This window comes from Pseudopodoces humilis, chromosome 13 (assembly GCF_049639895.1).
Source record: "Pseudopodoces humilis isolate 2021_Gansu_Grassland_sample_001 chromosome 13, ASM4963989v1, whole genome shotgun sequence".
Classification (NCBI taxonomy): Eukaryota; Metazoa; Chordata; class Aves; order Passeriformes; family Paridae; genus Pseudopodoces; species Pseudopodoces humilis.
Window position 1 is genome coordinate 2,435,985 of NC_142212.1, and position 21,125 is coordinate 2,457,109.

General features: G+C 42.4%; 1 protein-coding gene across 12 annotated transcripts in view; it reads left to right on the forward strand.

Annotated features, from left to right (window-relative positions):
* Positions 1-21,125, forward strand: part of ATP2B2 (ATPase plasma membrane Ca2+ transporting 2) — a 395,747-nt gene that overhangs the window by 128,873 nt on the left and 245,749 nt on the right. For all 12 annotated transcript variants that reach the window (XM_088061667.1, XM_088061651.1, XM_088061658.1 and 9 more), the window contains exon 3: positions 10,309-10,408. The gene's annotated coding sequence lies outside the window, so the exon portion shown is untranslated. The remainder of the gene's footprint in view (positions 1-10,308; positions 10,409-21,125) is intronic.

The window sequence follows — 21,125 nt, forward strand, 5'->3', positions numbered from 1 at the left end:
ACCCTTGAGGAGTTAAGCAGATAAGGAAATCTTGCAGGATTTGGAAGCTGTTTTTAAATTTTAGGTGCTAATTTTAAAGGAACAGACATTTGGGCAAGTATTATTACTTGTACAGAGACTCTTTCAAGTACTAGAAATCTGGAACTGCCACTATTTCAGAGGCAAATAAAATTTGCCTCTCTTATTTCCAAAGCCAGGTTGAGTTAATTGGGAAGAAATGAACCCATTATTTCTGATGGATTCAGATGGGCTTAGGAAGGTGATTTTGAAGGCTGGTAATTCTGAGAGGGGAATAGGATGGCATTTTGCATGAAATATCTAAATTATTATTGGTGATTACAGTGCAAGGCCATCTTTCAGCAATCTGCAGCAGCTCACTGGGCACTCTGTGCTTTGTTGGTGACTTTGGGTGAGGGAAAGGAGGGATGCAGAGTTGCAGAGCACACAGAACTGCCTGTAAAGAGGGAGGAGATAATGAAAACTGCCTTGGCCACAAAGAAGCTTTGCAGAGAACCTTTTAAACTCCTCATCTATCACATTCATTCACACACTGCTGCTGCTGCAGCGTCCAGGTTGTGCTGCTTTAGACACTCAGGGTGACAAAGTCTGGAAAAGCACCACAACCGTGGTGGCTCTGGACTAACTTTGTGAGGATGAGTGAGCTCTCAGCTCTTTGGGAGGATGCTGCTGCTCAGGGCTGGGAGAGTGCCCTGCTTTTCCAGGGAAATGCTGTCAAACACTTCCTGCAATCCAGAGAGCAAATCAACTCATGTGGGACTCCCTCCTCCAAGTGGCCTTTTCAGTTCACTTGACTGGAGTTGGAGGAAGATGAGGAGTTTTGAACTCAGTGCCTGCTTGTTCTTACATATATATACATACACACACACACACACACACACATATATATATATATATATATAGATATATGGAGAGTCTATCCTCTTTCTTTAGCTGCTCTGGGTGCCATTGAGGGATTTATCTTACCTATTTTTATTTTTATGTATTTGCTAGATAAGAAGCAAAAAGCGTTGCTTCTGATATTTTCAAATCAGGGAGCAAAGAGTAAATATTTAATGTCATAAACAAGTATAAACACCAAATATAATGGGTTTGGATTTTTCCTTATGATTTTTTGACTGCAGTTACTCAGACACCCTCCTGGAAGGCTTTAGTATGGATGATGCTGCAGGATGGTGCTGCAGGATGGTGCTGCTCCTTCCCAGCATAATAATCCATATTTAATGTGTCACTTCTGAAATGATAATGAACACGTATAGCTGCTGACAAATGTACCCCTTTTGTTTCCCAGAGTAACAAGTTATTACACTGGTTTCATATTTATCCTCTCAGTCTCCGAAAATAATGAAAAATAGTCTTGCAATCTAATTTACCTGTGGTAGAAGACAATGCTGAGAGCACCTGTCTTTCTCCCACCACTGAACACCTGCTGGGAGGGTTCCTGCATCAGCTTTTCCTCCTGAAGAGTTTCCTCTATTTTACTTTTCTTTCAGCATTCCTGCCTCCCAAAAGATGAGTGTCACTCTGCCCTGATCAGCGTGGGTGTGCCATTGTGCTTCCTCCAATTCACAGCTCCAAGAACACTCTTGCTACCGAGCCATTGTCTTATTTTCCCACCTGCTCTTTCCTTAATTGCCATAAATTCCAGAATACTCTGGTACAAGGCTGGGTTAGCACCTCAGGGCAGGGCTTTAAACATCAGCATGTGCACGTGGTTCTGGGCTTTACCTGTCCAAGCAGGGAAGTGCCTTTTCAAACCCCTGAGCATCCCTGGCTTGGGAGGGACCTTAAAGTTCGTCCAGTGTCACCCTGCCATGGCAGGGACACCTTCCACATCCCAGGCTGCTCCAAGCCCTGATGTCCAGCCTGGCCTTGGGCACTTCCAGGGATCCAGGGGCAGCCACAACAGCCACAGCTGCCCACCCTGCCAGCCCAGTTGTCTCCTGCCTGCTGTGGGTGGTTTTGTTCCTCCATCAGAAGTAACTCCCAGCTTTCACAGGAATCAGAGACTCATAGCAGGCCTGTGCTGGTGTCTCCTTTGGGGCAGTGAGAAGAGTTAAACTCCGAGAGTTTGGGTCATTTCCTTGGGTAAGTCTCACCCATTAATGCTCATACATAGAAATTCCTGCATTTTTACATTTTTAGCATTATCACGTATCAGTTCCGCTTCGGTCCTGCAGAGCATGAAGGCTAATCCAGATCCCAAAAGCAAGTAAATGCCAAGCCAAAAAATTGGCATTTACAACAGAACCTTCTATACAAATTGTTTATTTCATTCAAGCATGCAGCTGGATTAAAAATTGCTTAAAAATCCTGTTGCTGCTGGATACTCAAATATCAAATAATGCTGTGGTAATGTTGACAAGGACTTGGGTGCTCAAACAATGCCTGGGGACAGGTGGCCCCTGCTGCTTGATGGACTTCTTAAAATCACCTAAAATTGAAAGTTTGTGGAAAGAATTTAAGTGCACTGGCAGCAATTATTGGTCTTACACATCTCTGTGTGAGGTAGAGGCTGAATCCCAACCTCCCTCCTCTTTCCTTGGGCTTTTGGTATCCTTTAGGAGCATGGAAACAATGCTTTGTTTCATTTGTCTTTATCATTTTTCTCTCAAATAGTTTTCCTCCAGGACTTTCCTTGCATTATTTCCATATATATTTGAAATTTTTGCCTTCCAGCTGAAATTTTTATGGTGCCTAAATCAAAACGGCCCCATTATAAACTTACAGCCAGTTTGGTAATGTAACAACTTAATATTGTTATATAAACATGTTTCTTACAAGAAAATTTGTTTTGAGTGGAACCATATGCACATGTTAATGGGATATATTTTTCACACTTCTTCTTTTTTGCCATTCTTTGTATTTGTCTCGATACTTATTAATAGCATCCTTCTGAAACTTCTCTGATGAGACCATATAGCAGATTTCTTTAAAATGCAACTGGAGTACAATTTTAAATGTCTTGGATGTGATTCCAAACAGAGCTGTATGAGGGTAAAATAACATGCAGTCCCTGATTGATTATATAGCTATAATTATACTTAGGGGCTGATATTATATAAACCACTGGAGCAGAGCTCCCTCAATAGATAAACCATCATTCACTGTTTTATGTGTAAATCAATCCATAAGGACTTCTCACTGTGGAGCTTCTGCTGGGGAATTTGATTGAATGATCTTTATTTGAGTTCACATTTTGTTCTTTGGAGAGGTTGCAGTACTCATTTGGGCTCTTTCCCACCTTTTTCCTATGGTAAAGCAGTTGCAATACTTTTGGGGAGGTTGAAGTTGTGAATTTTGACAGGTTTGAGGTAACCCCCCCTTACTTTTGTAAGTGCATTTTGTTTATCCTGTAAATCACGTCTCTGAGGAAGATCGGCTTGGCAAGCAATGCTTCCTGGAGCTTGGTGTCTCACACCTCAATTTTCTGGGAAATTTAGTGTGGATGATTGTTTAGCTGTCAGCATTGACTGTCCACTTGATTTAAAAAATGCTGCTTCATCATCAAGAGATTCCTGTCCAATCTATAGGCAGTGGATTGTGGATTAGGAATGGTTAGGTTCAGGAGGGACCTTAAAGATCGTCTCACTACACTCTGACGTGGGCAGGGACACCTTCCTCTCTTCCAGGCTGCTCCAGCCTGGCCTTGGGCACTGCCAGGGATCCAGGGGCAGCCCCAGCTGCTCTGGGCACCTGTGCCAGGGCCTGCCCACCCTCATACCAGGAATTCCTTCCCAATATCCAATTTAACTTTTCCCTCTGTCAGTTGTCCCTTGCCCCAAGTCCCTCTCCACCTCTCCTGGAGCCCCTTTAGGAACTGGAAGGGGTTCTGAAGTCTCCCTGAAGCCTTCTCCAGGCTGTCTCCATAGGAGAAGAGATGAATATTTGACTGTTTTTTGCTTTGTGTGGTTGTGTGAAAATGGGAGGGATGTTGTCCTGTGTAAGGCCATGCTTTATGTCACTGTTTTATCCCAGCCTCACTTCTCTGGGGAGGGGATCAGCTCAGAGCTCCCCTATTTCAGCAGTAACTTTAGGGTTTGTTTTTCAGGTGTTTGTATTGTGGGGGCTTGTGTTAAAATTCATCTCCTGCCTTTAATGTCCAGTTGCAGCTGGAAAGGTCTTTTCTCCATGGCTGCCTCTCCTCTCTTTACAGGATGAGCATTGCCCCTTCCCTTGGCTCTGCTGCTGTTCCCTTTTCCATTTCACATTCCCTGGGGAGCTCTGTGCTGCCCATGGCAGGGAGAACTGAGCTCTGGTTCCCATATTTTCATCAGGTTTTTCTGAAAAGCAAAGGCCTTCTGTATTATCTCATAGTGGTTTAGTTTTCATGTGACTCCCTTTGTGGGAGGCAGTTTGGAAAGCCTACAAATATCTATTGGATTTTAATAGATGCAAATATATGGATTTTCCCTCATCCTTGTGCACGTAGCAGGTTGTGAGCCATGACTTCCCTTTACCAAAAAGGAAAACTTTCCTCCTTCTTTATTAATAAAATTTATTTATCTGTGTGTTTATCACTAGGCAAAATAATTTCTTCTTATTTTCCAGTTATAGGTGCCAGGATTGCTCATCTCTATTTCTCCTATATCTGCTATAAACTTAAAAAAGGAGAAAATAATGACCCTCCCACCTCTCTCTGCTGCTCCAGTTGTCTGCACTGGATAAATATTCCCTGTCTCCTGTTCAGTGGCAGCTGCTGCCTCTGCACAGCAGCTTTGTCTAGACCAAGTTTGCTCATTGCATGTTACACACAAACTTATTTTCATAAAATCATTACTGAAACCCAAAATGTGGCCTCAAGCTTTAAAACATCTTTAGATTTCCTGGGTTTAATCTTTGGGATTTTATATTTTTGATACCTACCAGATTTATTTTTCCCAAGTCCTTGTCCTCCTCCTCCTCCTGTATTTCTTTTTAATGCTGCTTTTCCATGCAACACTCCTTTGCCTTTTTTTCCCCCAAGTTTCTGCCCAGATGGAGACTTTTAAGTATTCTTTGGTGTCAGGTTTTGTTGTGCAGGGTTTTTAGCAGCAAGGTCAGTCCACGGGAAGTTCTGTTATTCCTAATGAAGGATAGGTGGCACTCTTGTTATTTTTGTTTGGTTCCTGAAATAAATCAGGTGTATGCACTCTCTCAGATTTCTTTTTATAGAGTAAGTGCTTTAGAGAGTTCTTGAACATGAAGAGGATTTGATTTTATTATTTTTTGTTAATGTGTACTTCAGTTGCCTGAGTCTGTGACTGGATGACAGAACTCTCTAGGAAGAGAAAATGTTATTTTTATGAAGACCTTAAGGAACAGTGCTCACCTATATGGCCCCATTTTACATATAAAATTTTGGATTTTTTTAAAAATTTTCTTACTATTTCATAAAGCAAGGAAGAAAGCCAACAAAGCCTTTAATGTAATTTAAACTCCAGTTATTAATACCTTTATACTTTGTATTTTCTTGTTAGTTTCGGATTTGAAGCATAGGCTTAAGCTGGCACGGTAATCCTTGCACTGCATGTTAGCAAGTCCTAAACAGTCCAGAGAGCCTTCATTCCTTAAAGCAGGGGAGTAAATCTGTCTTGCCCTAATTCTATCAATGCATTGTAAAATTGGATAAGTTTGTGAGTCTGAGCCTTTTCTCTCGTGCTCTGGAAACCTGAAACACGGCACAGCTCTCGCTGGTGGAGGCGTGACGTGTGCGGGGTTTTCTGGAGCTTTGAAGGAAGATTGGGGTTCTAAACCTCAGCTCCCTGGAGTGTTTTTCCTCCTGGGGAGCACGGTCCCGAGGAGATGTGCTAACCTTGGTGCTCGATTGCAGCAAATCAGATCAGTGTCGTTGTTCCCCTGGGCCGACAGATTGCTCTGGCCAAAGGCTCTGGTGACCTCAGCCCTGTTCCTCTTGATCCTCTTGGCAGACCACTGATTCTGTTCCAGCTCTTCCCAGAAAGAGAAGAGCACTTGCCCCGTGGCTCAAAGGATGAGCAGGGATGAGAAAAGTTTCAGTCCTGCCTCTGTCCAAGAGTATGAATCTCTTCCACACGAACATGTAAGTGCTCCGTGTTTGTGGCGGGTTCTGGCCACGCAAACATCTCCGTGATGGAGTCATGGTTTCTCCAGGGCCACAGGGAATTTCCCAGCTGAAGCCCTCAAAACAAAGCCATTCCCAAGCTCTGAATCTCCTGTAAATCTGCTTTGGCTGTGCAGTTCAAATAGAAAGTTTAATAGGTAACGGGGAAAGAACCAATTCCAGAAATTCCAGACCAAAAAAAACCAATTCACTTGTGTGAATTTCACTGGACATTTCAGAATAAGTGTTACTTCTTAAGTATGGCATAATGTGCTTTGTGCTTTATTTTGTGCTTTAATATATTTTTTTTTTAAGCTTTAATTTTAGTTAACTACAGTTTAGATTTCTGGACTTTCTGCTGGGATGGTATGAACTTAGATGAAAGCAAATCTCTCTTGAAAGGGTTTCAATCTAATTTAGTTTTTAGGTATCTTCAATTTAAAATATTTAGTTGGTATATATTCACTGGGGAAAGAGTGCTTGATTTTAATTTTCATGATGATTAGATTATGGAACTAAAAGTTGATTGAACAAGTTATTTGTTTTATTGGTTGAGGGAACATAACTCGGCAGTTTATTTTGCAGTTTATATTTTTGGTGCCATCTCATGTAACACAGGCTCGTGTATTACTCATCCCTTCTCCTTCAAAGTCCTTTGGATTTTTTATTTCTCTTTTAAATTTCAATACCCTGGAGTGTTTGAATTGAGGAGTCTCAAATAAAAATCTATTTTGGGGCAGGAAGTTTTCTGGATGTTTTGGATAACATTTATTTCTACTTTCTATTGCCAAATCATCTTTCAAGCTGATGTCATTAAGGCAGAGAATTTTGTGGTTTGTGTAATAATACAAGCCCCAAATGGTGGCAGTTATTGAAGTTAACGCTTTTTGCCCAACTGTGGGAGTACCAGCATCTTTGAGAGATTCCAATTTTGGTTCTTATTTATGCTTGACATTTAATGTGCTTGACATTCTGATTATTTTACACCTACCTAATTTCTTCTAGCTCCAGGGATAATGACAATATTTTAAGCATCTGTGAAGTGTAGCTGTGTGTTATGGAGCAGGTGCAATGCTACAAATGGAAGGGAAAAAGTCCCTAATCTATTTCTGGAATCATTGTGGTTTTTGTGCTGCATATCTCTGGGTCAGGTAGAGTTTCTCACCAGCTTGGTCTGGTTACCAGTATTTGCTTTACTAATATTTTATATCCTGTTATTTAGCCAAATGTCTATCTGTGTGTGTACAGGTGTAAATAAATCACATCATGTGGACTGGATGCTCACATGGTGTCCTTTGTGATCAAGGGGTGAGACGTTAGAGAGAGAGTTTTCCAAGTTATTACTGGAGATTTATATTTTTCCTAAATTTTGAATTCAAATGGGCTGTAAAATAATGTATTATAAAAGTCAGCCCTTTAAACTGCTGAGCTCATATATCCATGGCCTACACCTTGAGTGTAGAACTTAGAGCTGCCCTGTGTCTTGGTTTATAGATAATTGGGATAGCAGCTGAGAAATTAAAATATATGGGAAAAAAAATTACCCAAATGATTTTAAGTATACTCTGTGTAAAGTCTTTACTCTCCCTTTGCAAAGTAATTTTATTAATCTTTTTGAGTTGTATTCCCATTTATTGTGTGGTTCCCTGCAGACATGTCAGGTTTTAGGCTCTTTTGGAAAGGTTAAACTGGTTATCAGGGAAAGAAGGAGCAGGATGAAAACAGTGGCAAAACCAAGTTCTTCAAAGCTGTGCAGCTGGTGGCCACAATTTCCTTTTTCATGTACTGGGAATCTCGCATTGCCCTTGACTGTTGGCTACATCAAGAGTGGCAGAGAAAAGTTAAAATAAAATTAAAAGTTAAAATACTTTATTTTGCAGCCCCATGTGGGCACGTGTTAAATACTCACCCAAGCCCTCCCAAAACAATTGCCATGGCCCAGCAAGGGGTCCTTGAAGCAGCCCTGACTGAGTGGGATATAGGAATATTAAAAATTCCTTTATTTTGCAATCTTGCCACCTGGTGGTACAGCCTGATAATAAATATTTGGTTAGGAACCTGTTCCAGAAGTCATATTTTCTTTGGTGGACAGGGTCTTGGGGCTGGGATTTCAGACTGGATCCTACATGGGCTCCTGTTTTTATCAGGCAGGTTCAGAGTGTTCTTCCTTCACTGCCAGTGCCCTGTGTCAGGGCAGTGTGAGGCTGCACATCCCTTGCCATTAAACATCACAGAGTCACATCAGAGGGTGGCTTGGCTTGGGAGGGACCTTAAAGATCATCTCATTCCACCCCCTGCCATGGCAGGGACACCTCCCACTGTCCCAGGTGCTCCCAGCCCTGTCCAGCCTGGCCTTGGGCACTGCCAGGGATCCGGGGGCAGCCACAGCTGCTCTGGGCACCTGTGCCAGGGCCTGCCCACCCTCATAGGGAAGGATTTTTTTCCTAATATCTCATCTATCCCCACCCTCTGGCAATGGGAGTCATTCCCTGTGTCCTGTCACTCCAGGTTCTTGTAAAGAATCTCTCTCCACCTTTCCTGCAGCCCCTTCAGGCACTGCAAGGCCACGATTTGGGCACCCCAAAACTTCTCTTTTCCAGGCTGAACAATCCCAGCTCTCCCAGCAGAGCTGCTCCATCCCTCTGCTCCCCCTGGAGCCTCCTCTGGTGCCTCCAGCAGCTGCAGGTGCTGCCTGTGCTGGCCCAGGGCTGGGGCAGCTCTGCAGGTGGGGTCTCACCTGGGCACAGGACAGACAGAGGGACACAATCCCAATCCCTCCCCTGCTGCCCACGCTGGGGCTCAGCCCAGGGAGATTTGGGATCCCAGCACATAGCTGGGGCATGTCCAGCCTCTCATCCACCAGCACTTCCAAGTCCTTCTCCCCATGGCTGGTCCATCTTTTCACCCCCCAGCCCCCACTGACTTCCACAGACACGAGGGACGTCTGGAGATGATGTGTGCTCCTGGAGCACTGTGTTATGCATGACCCTTCACAATACATTTGAAATGTAGTTTATGAAGGAATGGTGTCCCTGTCCTGGAAGTCCCAGATAAATGATACAAGCTGAACTGACCTAAGTTATATAAGAATATTTGAGGGATGTTGCTATACCTAAAACAATTCCTACAAATGCCAACAATACGGAACTGAAATGTGTTTGGATAGTTTAAATGTTCATTTGGGCACAAGGTGGAGACTGAATAAAGCCCATGACATGCAAAACCTGACACTTAGTGGCAGGAGCATGGGGAAGCTCACTCCTTTCTGCTAATCTGAGATGAAGCAGATGTGGTCTTACTGGTGTCTGCAGGGAAATCCTCATTTATAATGAAAGATGTTTTCACATGGTGTTCAAAGGGCCTTAAACAATCCAGCTTTTGCAAGCTGAATCCAAACATGATTTACTGAGGGGTGTGATGAATTGATCATTAGCTGGAACTTACAAGTCAGAAGTGGCTGTTTGCTCTCCCAGGAGTGTCCCCTCCGGCTCTGCCATATGCTGTGGTTTGACACGAGAGGAACCAAATGGAATTCTGTGCCTTGGGTCAAAAATGGCATCGTGCTGGAGCACAGCAGCTCCCTTTTGATACCAAAACATGGGAAATGGATTTCTTTTTGTCTGTCCTACGGTGCAGTGGGGATGTGTTCCCATGGAACACTTGCAGCCCGTCCAAGGAGGGCCTCTCCTTGCAGAGCTGCTGTCATTGCCTGCACCCTCCTGAGCATCTCATGGAACCAGACACAAAGTTCACGATGACATCGCTGTGCTGGCCTTAAGGCCTCTCAATTATTCCCTTACAAGTTCTTATGTCATGCAAGGAAAACCAGGGGAATGTGTCCCCTCTGTTCCTGCCCTCTCTGCCAGCCTTTCCCTCTCACACAGACACACACACACTGAGTTTTCAGTCTCCAAAAACATTAAAAATCACATTTATTTATAAATATGAGAGGCCAGAGGGCTACAGCTCTGATAAATGGGAAAGAAGAGGTATCATTGGGACTGAGGCCTGTGTTGTCGAGTTTTTAATTCACATCTTTGGTCACAGTCAGAACCTTTTAATCACTTTATTTTACTGCAAAATGTCCCTAACTATTTATGACACTGGATGTTTGCTCTTGGATCTGTTTCTCCTGTGGGGTATCCTTTAGATCAATCCTTGTTTGTTCTATTAATTTGCTAAATTCTCTGGGGTTTGTCAAGTCTAATTATCTTCTTTCTTTCTTCCAGTTTTGAAATCAAGATTGATTAGCCAACACGAGAAGACCCAGCTGGTTATGTGACTCAGAACCCTGTTTATGAAGCACTCGCTCGTTTTTACAAGACAACTGTAAGTTGTTTCTTTTCCTTTTCCTCAAATGAAAAAAAAACTACTGTTGTAACTTCCTAGAAATTCTGGAAAATTCTTGAAGAATTCACTTTTATTGGTAAAGACAATCTTGAATTTTGGCTTGGTGATGCCAGCCATGGACGCAGGAGTGCTCTGTTCACTTTACCACACTACTACCTGGGATTTTTTTCTACATAATGATGATTTTACATTGTTTAAGGAGAGATTCCCTCAGCTAGGAAGATCAATCTGATATGTCTTTTTGTTGTGTTATGTGAAATGTGGGATCAGGGAATGTGACAAACCTGTTTTGGAGGGCACTGCTGGCGGGTTGTGTGAGGAGGTGCTGAATCCCAGCACAGAAGTGGTGCAGGAGGAGTTGGCACCTCTGCCAACAGGTACCTCTGGCAGAATTCTGCATTCTCCCACAGCCCCCAGACTCTGGGATTTTGGATTAAATAATGCCTCCTCTGTACCTGATTTAGACAAGGCTTTTTTCCCCACAATTATAAATTTCTTCTTCATAAGGCGAACCCTCAATTTTACTCACAAACTGGAATTTTTCAGGTAAAGTATTAGAGTCTGGAATGCAAGTGTGGGGATGCAGAAATAAAAGTTCCAGCAGTTATAGTGCATGACTTAATTATTTTTTTGATCTATATCACAAACTAGGTTTTATAAGCTCAGCTTAATAAAATTGTTAGATTTTTTTTGATTGTTAGATGCAGGTGGAGTGCTGATACGTTTGTCATCGTGTTTGATGTGGTGTGAATCTTATTCATCCCTTTTCACTTGTGGGGAAATGATCTGCCTTAGCAGTGATGAGACTTTAATTTTTGTAACCAGGTGGTGGGGGTTTAATTATTAAATTTTGGAAGCCATGCATTTACAGGATGTTCCACTTAGACGAGCAGGAATCCAGCCAGTGCTGTCAGGTATGGGACAGCACCACATCATCTCCAGCTTTTCTTTAGTTATAACTGCACTGAAAGGCAGGCAGGCTGGGTTGGCTGAACTTCATGATGTTGTTAAAATGGCATTGCCCAACTGCCACTGATTGTAGAAAAATTCCATTATTTTGTAAGTGGAAGGAGCAAGCTGGTATTTATTCTGAATTTTCTCTTGAATAGCAAGTGATTCTAGTGACTTGCAAGTGGTGATATAATGCATGTACAATCTGTATTTGCATTTGTTACCTCTCTTGCTGCTGAAGGTTCATTAACCGAGGAGGGAAAATGGGGTATAATATTCAAACTATTAGAGAAAAAAGGGAAAATTACACTCACTACCAAGTAAGTTTTGGGCTTATGAAATAGTAGAAGCAATAAAGAAAAATTAATAAGTATTAACTGTGAAATAGAGCTTTGTAGAGTGAAGTATAAGCTTAGTATTGATTTTTATGATTGCAAGGAGATTTCTGAGCAAATGTGCTTTATGACAACAATAAATACATTCCCAAAAATATTGAGATTAGTTAGTGAGTTATTAGGGAAGAGAGAGAAGAATCACACCCTTTTTTCAACAAGTAAACATGGGAAACAGAAAGGTAACAAGAGCAACCTGTTGCTTTGGGTGTCTGTTCACAGAACTCTCCCTCTCCTATGAAGTGTGTGGAACAGACTTAAACCTCAATGGGAGAAGCACAAAGAAACGAAAAACTCAGATTAAAAGGCTTTGCTGGTTTTTTGTGGGTAATGAAGGAAGCTCTCCATCGAGTAGAGCTCTAAGTTCTGTGTAGCTGCTATGCAGAATACTGCACAGGCTTGTTTCAAATTAATTTTTCTATATTGTACATTGAAAAACCTGAAACAACAACTGTTGTGTTAGGGAGTTTATAAAAATAATTATATTATACAGAGTGGCACTTGCACAGCTTTAATGCATTCAGAATATTATGTAATGTAAAAGTGGAGAGAAATTATTCAAAGATTTGCTCTCTTTTTCCACTGGTAATTTCCAGATGGATTTCCACTCAGGTGATGAGTGTACCTGTAATTCTCACCTTCATGGAAATGTTTGATGGGCTCTTTTAGCTAAAGCTAGCCTAACTTACATCAAAATGTTCTGGTAGGTGCCTATATTTTTTCAGTATAGAGCAGAATGAAAACATGGTCATGATGACTGTGTGGGCAACTGTACCATCAAGTATTGCAGAGTGCTCAGCATCACTTCTCCCTGACAGCAGCAGTTTGTCACTGGTGCTTTAATGAAGGTTTTAATAGGTGCCACAAGCTGTGCAGACCAAATATTGTGCTTGTCTTTCAAAGTACTACAGATTTGAGCTTCATTTCCCCCCCCCAAAATCTTGAAACAAGTAGTCTATAATCTATTTGTCAGACATTTAAATGTCTGTAAGAGACTGAAAAGCAAAGGCAGAGTTACTAGAGAGGGAACTTAGTCATTCTACGCTTAAAAAAAAAGAAAAGCCTCCAGAGGTTTTTTTCTTTTTTTTTTTTCTTTTTTTTTTTTTTCAGAGAAATAAGCAGAGTTTGAAATACTGTAATTTTCTCTATTTCTCAGTATAATAGTTTCAATCCCTGTTGTGGAAGGCAAGCTGCCAGGCACAACCAAACAACTCAGTAACTCAGTGAGCTCGTAGAGATAAAAAATGCTAATGTCCCTAAACAAACCCTCCTATATCCTTCAGCTTCTCCCATCCCATTCCAGGATAAAACGGGGTGAATCCCTGGTTTCCTCTGTTTAACTTCCCTCCCAACCAGAGCTGAGGCTGCACATATGGAAGGTGCTGCTGTTGGCACTGATGAACAGGCAACACCTGCTGTGATCAGACCTTGGCAGGAGCTCTAGGCAAGAGCCAGGAGGTCCCACTGCTCTGGGAATGCTCTGGGAATGCTCTGGGAATGTGTCAGCTGAGCCCAGGAGCCCACAAGGATTATCTCTTAAAGGCAGCTGCAGGTGTTGTCCTCTCCTAAAGATGTTCCTGGTTTTGTTTTGTCATCCCTGTGATTTATTGGAGTTATTAAGGAGATACTTTGGGCTGTGCTGTTATTTCTGTACTGCTCAGCACTGAAGTGTCAGCTGGAACTGGGGATGGAAAGCAGGAGAAATAGTTTTATCTTGTGTAGCTGCACCTGCTTTTCCCTCCTGGCCTGTAAATGCAGGGCACTGGGAAGCCTCTGGAACTCTGGGCTTCTCCAGTAGTGAGAGAATCTTTGGCAAACAGCTTTTGTCACTTCTGCCACCTCCACTGGTGGCAAACAGCAAAGCAGGGGCTCTGAGTCCCACTTCATCACAGTTCCCTGCAAAAATTTTCCATCAGCTCTTCCCAAACAATGAGAGATGTCTGGAAAATCTGGTTTGCAGGTGATGTCAGAGACAGCCCCATCCATCCATCCATCCATCCATCCATCCATCCATCCATCCATCCATCCATCCATCCATCCATCATCCATCCATCCATCATCCATCCATCCATCATCCATCCATCCATCCATCCATTCATCATCCATCCATCCATCATCCATCATCCATCATCCATTCATCATCCATCCATCCATCCATCCATTCATCATCCATCCATCCATCATCCATCCATCCATCCATCCATCCATCATCCATCATCCATCCATCCATCATCCATCCATCCATCCATCCATCCATCCATCCATCCATCCATCATCCATCCATCCATCATCCATCCATCATCCATCATCCATCCATCCATCCATCCATCCATCCATCCATCCATCCATCCATCCATCATCCATCCATCCATCCATCCATCCATCCATCCATCATCCATCCATCCATCATCCATCATCCATCATCCATCCATCCATCCATCATCCATCCATCCATCCATCCATCCATCCATCCATCCATCCATCCATCCATCATCCATCCATCCATCCATCCATCCATCCATCATCCATCCATCATCCATCCATCCATCCATCATCCATCCATCATCCATCCATCCATCATCCATCCATCCATCCATCCATCCATCATCCATCCATCATCCATCCATCCATCCATCCATCCATCCATCCATCCATCCATCCATCATCCATCCATCCATCATCCATCCATCATCCATCATCCATCATCCATCCATCCATCCATCCATCCATCATCCATCCATCCATCATCCATCCATCATCCATCCATCCATCCATCATCCATCCATCCATCCATCCATCCATCATCCATCCATCCATCCATCCATCCATCCATCCATCCATCCATCATCCACCCATCATCCATCCATCCATCCATCCATCCATCCATCCATCATCCATCCATCCATCATCCATCATCCATCCATCCATCCATTATCCATCCATCCATCCATCCATCCATCCATCCATCCATCCATCCATCCATCCATTTCTGTCCTACTTTTGTCCCCAGCATTTGAAGGGGAAGAATTAAAAACCTGTTGTTTCAGGTTTTTCTGGCACTGGTGGAAATGATGCTGCTCCTTCAGAGGGGTTGTGGAGAAGGAGAGCAGATCTGTCCCTACAAAACCTATCTATTCATCTTCTCTTTGCACAACTGAATTAAATACAGAAATGTCTGTGAATGAATCTGAACTCTTCCCTAGAGCTACCTGTACATTCATCTTCTCTTTGCACAACTAAATTAAATATGTAAATATCTGTGAATGAATCTGAACTCTTCCTCCTTTGAAGAGCAAACTTCCTTTAATTAAATTGTCTTTTCTTACTGTCTGATGTTAGTGACATTTTATAATCATACAATTACTGCTTCATTTCAATTTTATGTTATTTTCAGAGGTCAGGAAGGGTAATATTCCAGCACAGCCATACTCAGTGAGAGGGTAACAGCTGACAGGAGTTCTTGCATGGGGTTCTCATCAGTAGATCTTAGAAGTGCATTAGATAAATATGGATTTTTATCCCTGTTTTAAAGGTGATGGGAACTGTGGCCCTGTGAGGTTGTCCAGCATGGCTGTGCAAACCTCTCCATGTGTTCTGTTGCCTAAACATCTCATCAGACTCCTGAGCAGTAGATTAAAATACGAGGTGGAAACACAAGAGCAAAAAGATTAATGGAATCTTAATGGGATCAAATCAGGATTAAAAAAACACCCAAACAAAACCAAAAAAATATGGAACCTATTCCTGCTGAATTCTGTATTGTGTGTTTGTTTCAAATCATCCCTTGGATGGATGAACATGAAGTTATGTCAATTAATTTTCTAATTAATGAGTGTTACCTTGGGATTTAAGCAATTCTCACCTGTCTTGGTGTGACCTGGCTGTTAAAAATGGCAAAATCCCTAGGTGTCAGGAGCTGGTTTTCCTTTTCCTCTCTGGCAGAGAGAACAGAGTGTTTGTGCTCCCCAGGATTCCAAGGAATTGAATAATGTTGGGGAGGAAGGGTCAGGTGAGATTTCAGTGCCTGCTTGAGGGACAGGAGGAAATGTGTTTGATTTATATCAGTTTATAAATGAATATAAATGACTGGCCCTGGTTTGACTTCTGTGTGGCTGTGGGAGCCAGGCAGGATAATTCCTGCCATGTCCAGGAAGTAAAGTTTCTATGGAATTTTCTTGCACATTAGGACACGATTGAAAGATTTTGTTTTTTAAATCACATTTTAATACTCTATTACTAATTACTGTTGTAATTTTTTTCCTTTCTTACTACTTTTGATACACTTTTCTGATTTAAAAATCTTTGGAAATATTGAGTATCACTCAGAAGATAACAGCTCATTGTAACAATGAAAGTATTTTTATAATATTAATTTTATTATAGGTTTTAGTTTTTTTAAAATATATTTTACTTTCACATGTTGGGGATATTTCTTTTTCCTGCTTCAGGAATCCACTTCCTTCCTAAGTGGATTAGCTTCACTGTCACCAAAAGAGCTGCTTTGAGGATTGGCAAGAAGTGGTTAATTGAACTTCTGAGTGTTTCCCTGGGGTGTTGCTCCGTAATTTTTTGAAAAGAGGCATTTTTCAGAATTTCAGAGCTGGCCACCTCTGTAGGAACAATGGGAGCTCCTTGCAGTTGCTGTTGGACACATTTCCCTCTCTGAGGAAAGACAAAGTGCTCCAGGGAGCAGCTGTGAACGAGAAATTCCTCCTGACTTTGGAGCAATCCTTGTTAATATCAATAAATTGCTCGTGATCGATTAAGAGCTGCCTCCCACCGAGGGAAATTCTTGTGTGCTGTTTGCTGCTTTAGGGTTCTCCTTGGCTGGCTCTTTGACGGTACAGGGTTTGTAGGTGTTCTGCCCGATTTTTATTGGCTTCTGGCTCTTCCTGGAGCCCAGATCTCTGCTGGTTTCTCCTAATGCAGAGCATAGAAATGGGAATCTTCTTAATGTGACACACACAGAGGGCTGAGCACAATTCAAATGCTAATACGTAGAAACCAAATCTCACAAAGGAGCGTGTTAACATTTGTCTTTATTCACACTCTATTTCAAGGGGATATGGGCCAAGCCTTGCTTGATACTCAGAGCATTCTACATCATACAAATTCAGCCCTGAAAGGCAGAGAGAAGCACTTCCTTTTGATCCCATGGAAAAGTGAATTTTTCCTTACATAACCCCACCTGAGCTTGCTTTGCTGATTCCTCCACTTTCTCTGGCATTTCCGTGTTAAATTTCCCTTTTTAAGGGAGAAACTGAACTGCACAATCTGGATAGGGGATTTTTTTTCTCCCCAGATGATTTTATTGCTTTCCTGGGTGCTGGAAAATCTCTCCTTGACTTTGGTGCTCTTTCCTCTCTTTTCCAGTTCACCCTGCAAGTGCAGCTCCTTTCTGAGCTCAGCCTGAGCTCCTTTTAGACAAAAAAGTTCCTTTCTCACCTGGTCCTTATCAGAATGTACACTGAGCTCACAGATCCTGTTCAGCAGCTTTAAGGTCTGTGTTTTGCCTGCTCTTGGTCATGGCTGTTAGAATTCCCTTGGCTTCGGGAATTGTCTTCTCCTACAGCAGCACAGTGGGTGAATTCTCTGCTTTCAGTTTGCTGAGGCAGTAATTTCCCATCACAATCCATTTTTCCCCTGGAGAATTGGTCTAAGCCAGGGATATTGATACCTATCCTGAATGTGTATGTGGTGCTGCCCAGCTTTTGCAGGGTTCTGTCATCCACTGACCTTCCTGTGTGGCTTTCCCTGAGCTGAGATTCCTCCAAATGCAGCTGGAGAGGAGTTTATGACTGTTCCAGGATGGGACTGCCCACCACCACCTTGGCCCTGACTTCAGGCTCCTGCTTTGTCCCTTACTTGGCCCTGTCACATTCCAAGGCACAGGTTTTGAATTCTTTGGCTTCTCCATCTTTTGCACCATTTGGATGGATTGAGCAACTTGTTCTTGAATCTCCTTTTAGATTTTCCCCATAATCTCTCCCTGCAGATGTTGATGCTTCAGTGCTCAGTGAAGTGATGCTTTACTTTTCATGTAGTCAAGCAACACATGGTCTGCAGCCAGCTCCTGAAACTCACAAAGTATTTAAGAATATGTTTAAATGCAAGGTCTTACAGAAAATGCAAATTTATTACTTCTCACTTGATTCTCACGATAGATTTCTGGAGAGTGCTCTAAGGCTTTTTTTTTTATTGGTGCTATCACTACTTTGCCTTCATGCTAATGCTGATTTTCTTTCTTTGCCAGAGCCCCATAACACTTGTTATCAGTAGCTACAATTTCCTGCCACCTGTGGTGGAATATATTTCTTCATTATGAGCTTTTTGCTGCTTCCTCAAGTTTTGTCTTTGATTAGCTGCTATGGAATTTGTACACATCATCATCACTTGTCCTGCAAAACTTGATTATCTGATAGATATGAAAAGTGCTGCTTCCAGCTTCTGTTGGCCCAGATCATTTAGTGCCAGTTCTGGTACCAGCACTGACCTGAACTGGTGCTAAATCCAGTGTGAGAGATGTGGCAGTAGGCTGGGTTTTGTAGGGTTTATTTGGGATTTGTGGTCGTTTCTCCCCCCTTTTTCCCCCACTTTCCTTAAAGTGAAAGAGCACTGGAAATGCCAAGGCTGGGATCAGTGTTTTACCTGAACTGGGCTGGAATATAGCAGAGATCATAACTTTGTAGTCAGAATTTGGTGAACATTTTCTTAATCTTATCTGCAGCAACTTTACACCTCTGTTTTAAAATTAGTTATAATTCTAAGTATCTCTTTATAAATGACAACATTAACAGATTTGCCACTGACTATAAAATCTTCTGGGAACGATGCGCTGCGAATCCTTCTTCCCAGACCCCAAAAGAAGAGAGCATAAATTACACAAACTCCTGGCTTTATAAATGCAAGCATGGATCTTGCTTTTGTCCATTAAATGGGTTTTTATGGGCTCAGTTTAAAAAAGCCACACTTTTTCTTGCAGGAACAGCTGCCCAGCTTCTCCTCTGTAGCAGGTAGTTTCATCTCCCCACCAGCATCATCTGGGATGAGGATAAAAACCGAGTTTATCAGAGTGTGATAAAAGGAGCGTGTGTGTATATGAAGGCAAATGTAAATTTCCAGCATCAAAAAGAGGGCTTGGCAAATGCAGATGTGTGGCTTAAACACTGTAGGAGGAGAGGGAAGGAAGGGTTTTGTTTCTTTGTGCTGAGCTCTGCTGGAGCAGCTGCTACGAGCTCTGCAGCGGAGCTGAAGTGGTGCCGTAGGTGAAGCCGCTGCCACTGTCTGGGATGCAATGATCCAGCTGATCCTGCTGGGAAAGCACTGCCCAGGGGGAATGCTGAGGGGAAAAAGGGAAGAATCATTTCTTATAATCTTTATTAGTATTTATATCCTTGCACTTTCTAACCTCACCAAGCCCCTGGATATAAATTCCAGCTTGGAGGGAGATGAGTCTGTGTTTGTCTTTAGAAATTTGTGTTAGACAGGAGAGCCCTAGAAGCCTGGTCATGAAATGATCCCTGGCACTGCTGGAAAAGCTGTGAGGATGACCCCAGTGGATGTCCCTGTGACCACTTTTCCCAGGTACTTCTGTCACCACCTGGGCTGCTCTGGCTGATGGCCTTTTGGATGGTTTGGTTGTTTCCTCTGGGTTTTTGTTTTGTGTTGGTTTCTCTTGTTGCTATTGGTTGGATTTGGGTTTTTTTTCCCCCAAACCTCACTGCTGAGGAACTCCTCCTTTCCCTATCATCCCACAGGTTCCCAGAGTGCCCAGTCCTGCTGGAGCAGGTGTTTGTCCCCTGTGAATGTCTCTGTCAGTGGTGCTGGAGAAAGAGCACTGAGATGGAAATGAAATAAGCGTCCATCCCAAACCCTTTTATTTTTTTTTGGTGTGCAGGCATTTCTCCCCTCAGTGTGGGAATGACATGGCCATGGAGAATGTGAGACTTGGGGAGCAGCTGAATCCTCATTTTCTCATAAGCTTCTTTTAATTTTTCCTAAATCCCATCAAGTAGCATCCTTGAAAATTAGCAATGTACAGTTTCTGAGGAGAACTAGCAGCCTGGAACCACCAGGAGTGGGTCCTTTGTGGAGATGATTCAGGGACTCGTGGGAGAGGCTGGCTGGTGGGGTTTGCAGGGTAGTGGGGCTGCTTTGTGTGAACAGATCAGAGCAGGCCATCATTTTTGGGAAATCTGGTGAATGGGCAGCCAGTGGGGTCTTGTCAGAACAAAGGGTGAGTGCTCCAGCTCAACAGCCATGGCAGGGTCCTCTGATGGAAAGAAAGAAGGGAAAAGAAGAGGGAAAAAAAACCAACCTGAGGCAATCAAATTACAGACCCAGCCCAACTGTTTCAGTGTTTCAGACTAAAGGATAGCAAATTGGGATTTCAAAGGCTGGAGGAGGCTGCAAGAGTTCAAACACGAGATTATTAAGGATCAGAGAGTTTTCTATCTTGTCTACATGGAGTTTAAATTAATTTTGGTAAGATATGGATGGGTAAAGAGTAAAATTTAAAAAAGGAGAACCTGAAAAAATAATTTTATTGCAATCTGTTCCTGAAAGAAAAATGGCAGAAACAGAAACCCATCCAAATCATGATTACACTTTGAATATTGAGAAAATAAAAAGGGCTTTAAAGCACTGGGATTTTTTTTTCCAGCTGTGTGTGTATGAATACACAGGGGTGTTGGTGTGTCTGTTCATACATGCACTGCTGGAGTTCAGCAGCAGCCCCAAGGTACAGCAAGATTTAAACCTGTGAAAAGCTTCAGTTGTTTCCCATCTGGAGGCTCATTTGAATCCTTTGATTTTTCTGGAGAGACCTTGACCCTTGTGATGGTGTTATTCATTTTTCCATACATTTTGTATGTGATGAGACTTTTGTTATTTCTGTGGTCAAATTGGAGTAAAGCAGATAATTTTCTAATACTACAAATTTTAAAAGCACATAATTTAGATTTTTATTTTTTACTTTGCTTACAAAATGCTTGTTGTGCTCACAAAACACTCTCTCATTATACAACATTTTAAGTTCTTGTGATGGTGGCTCAGTCCTTGTCTGTTAGGAGCCTGAAACTGGTTTGAATGATTCATTTTGAGCAGCTATTTTGGGGGTACTCACATCATCTTGGATGCAGCTTCACATGAAATGGATGGGAAAATGGGAGTTTATATCCCTCCTCCACCTAGCAATTTCAATGAAAATCCATAACACTTGAGCAGGAGACTGTCATTGGGATCTCTTTGGGAAGAACATGCTTTAAAAACACAGCAGGGAAAAACCAAGGCAGGATCCCAAGAACGAGGAACGAGGTGGGAAATGGAGGAAATCCTGTGGGCAGTATCCAAAG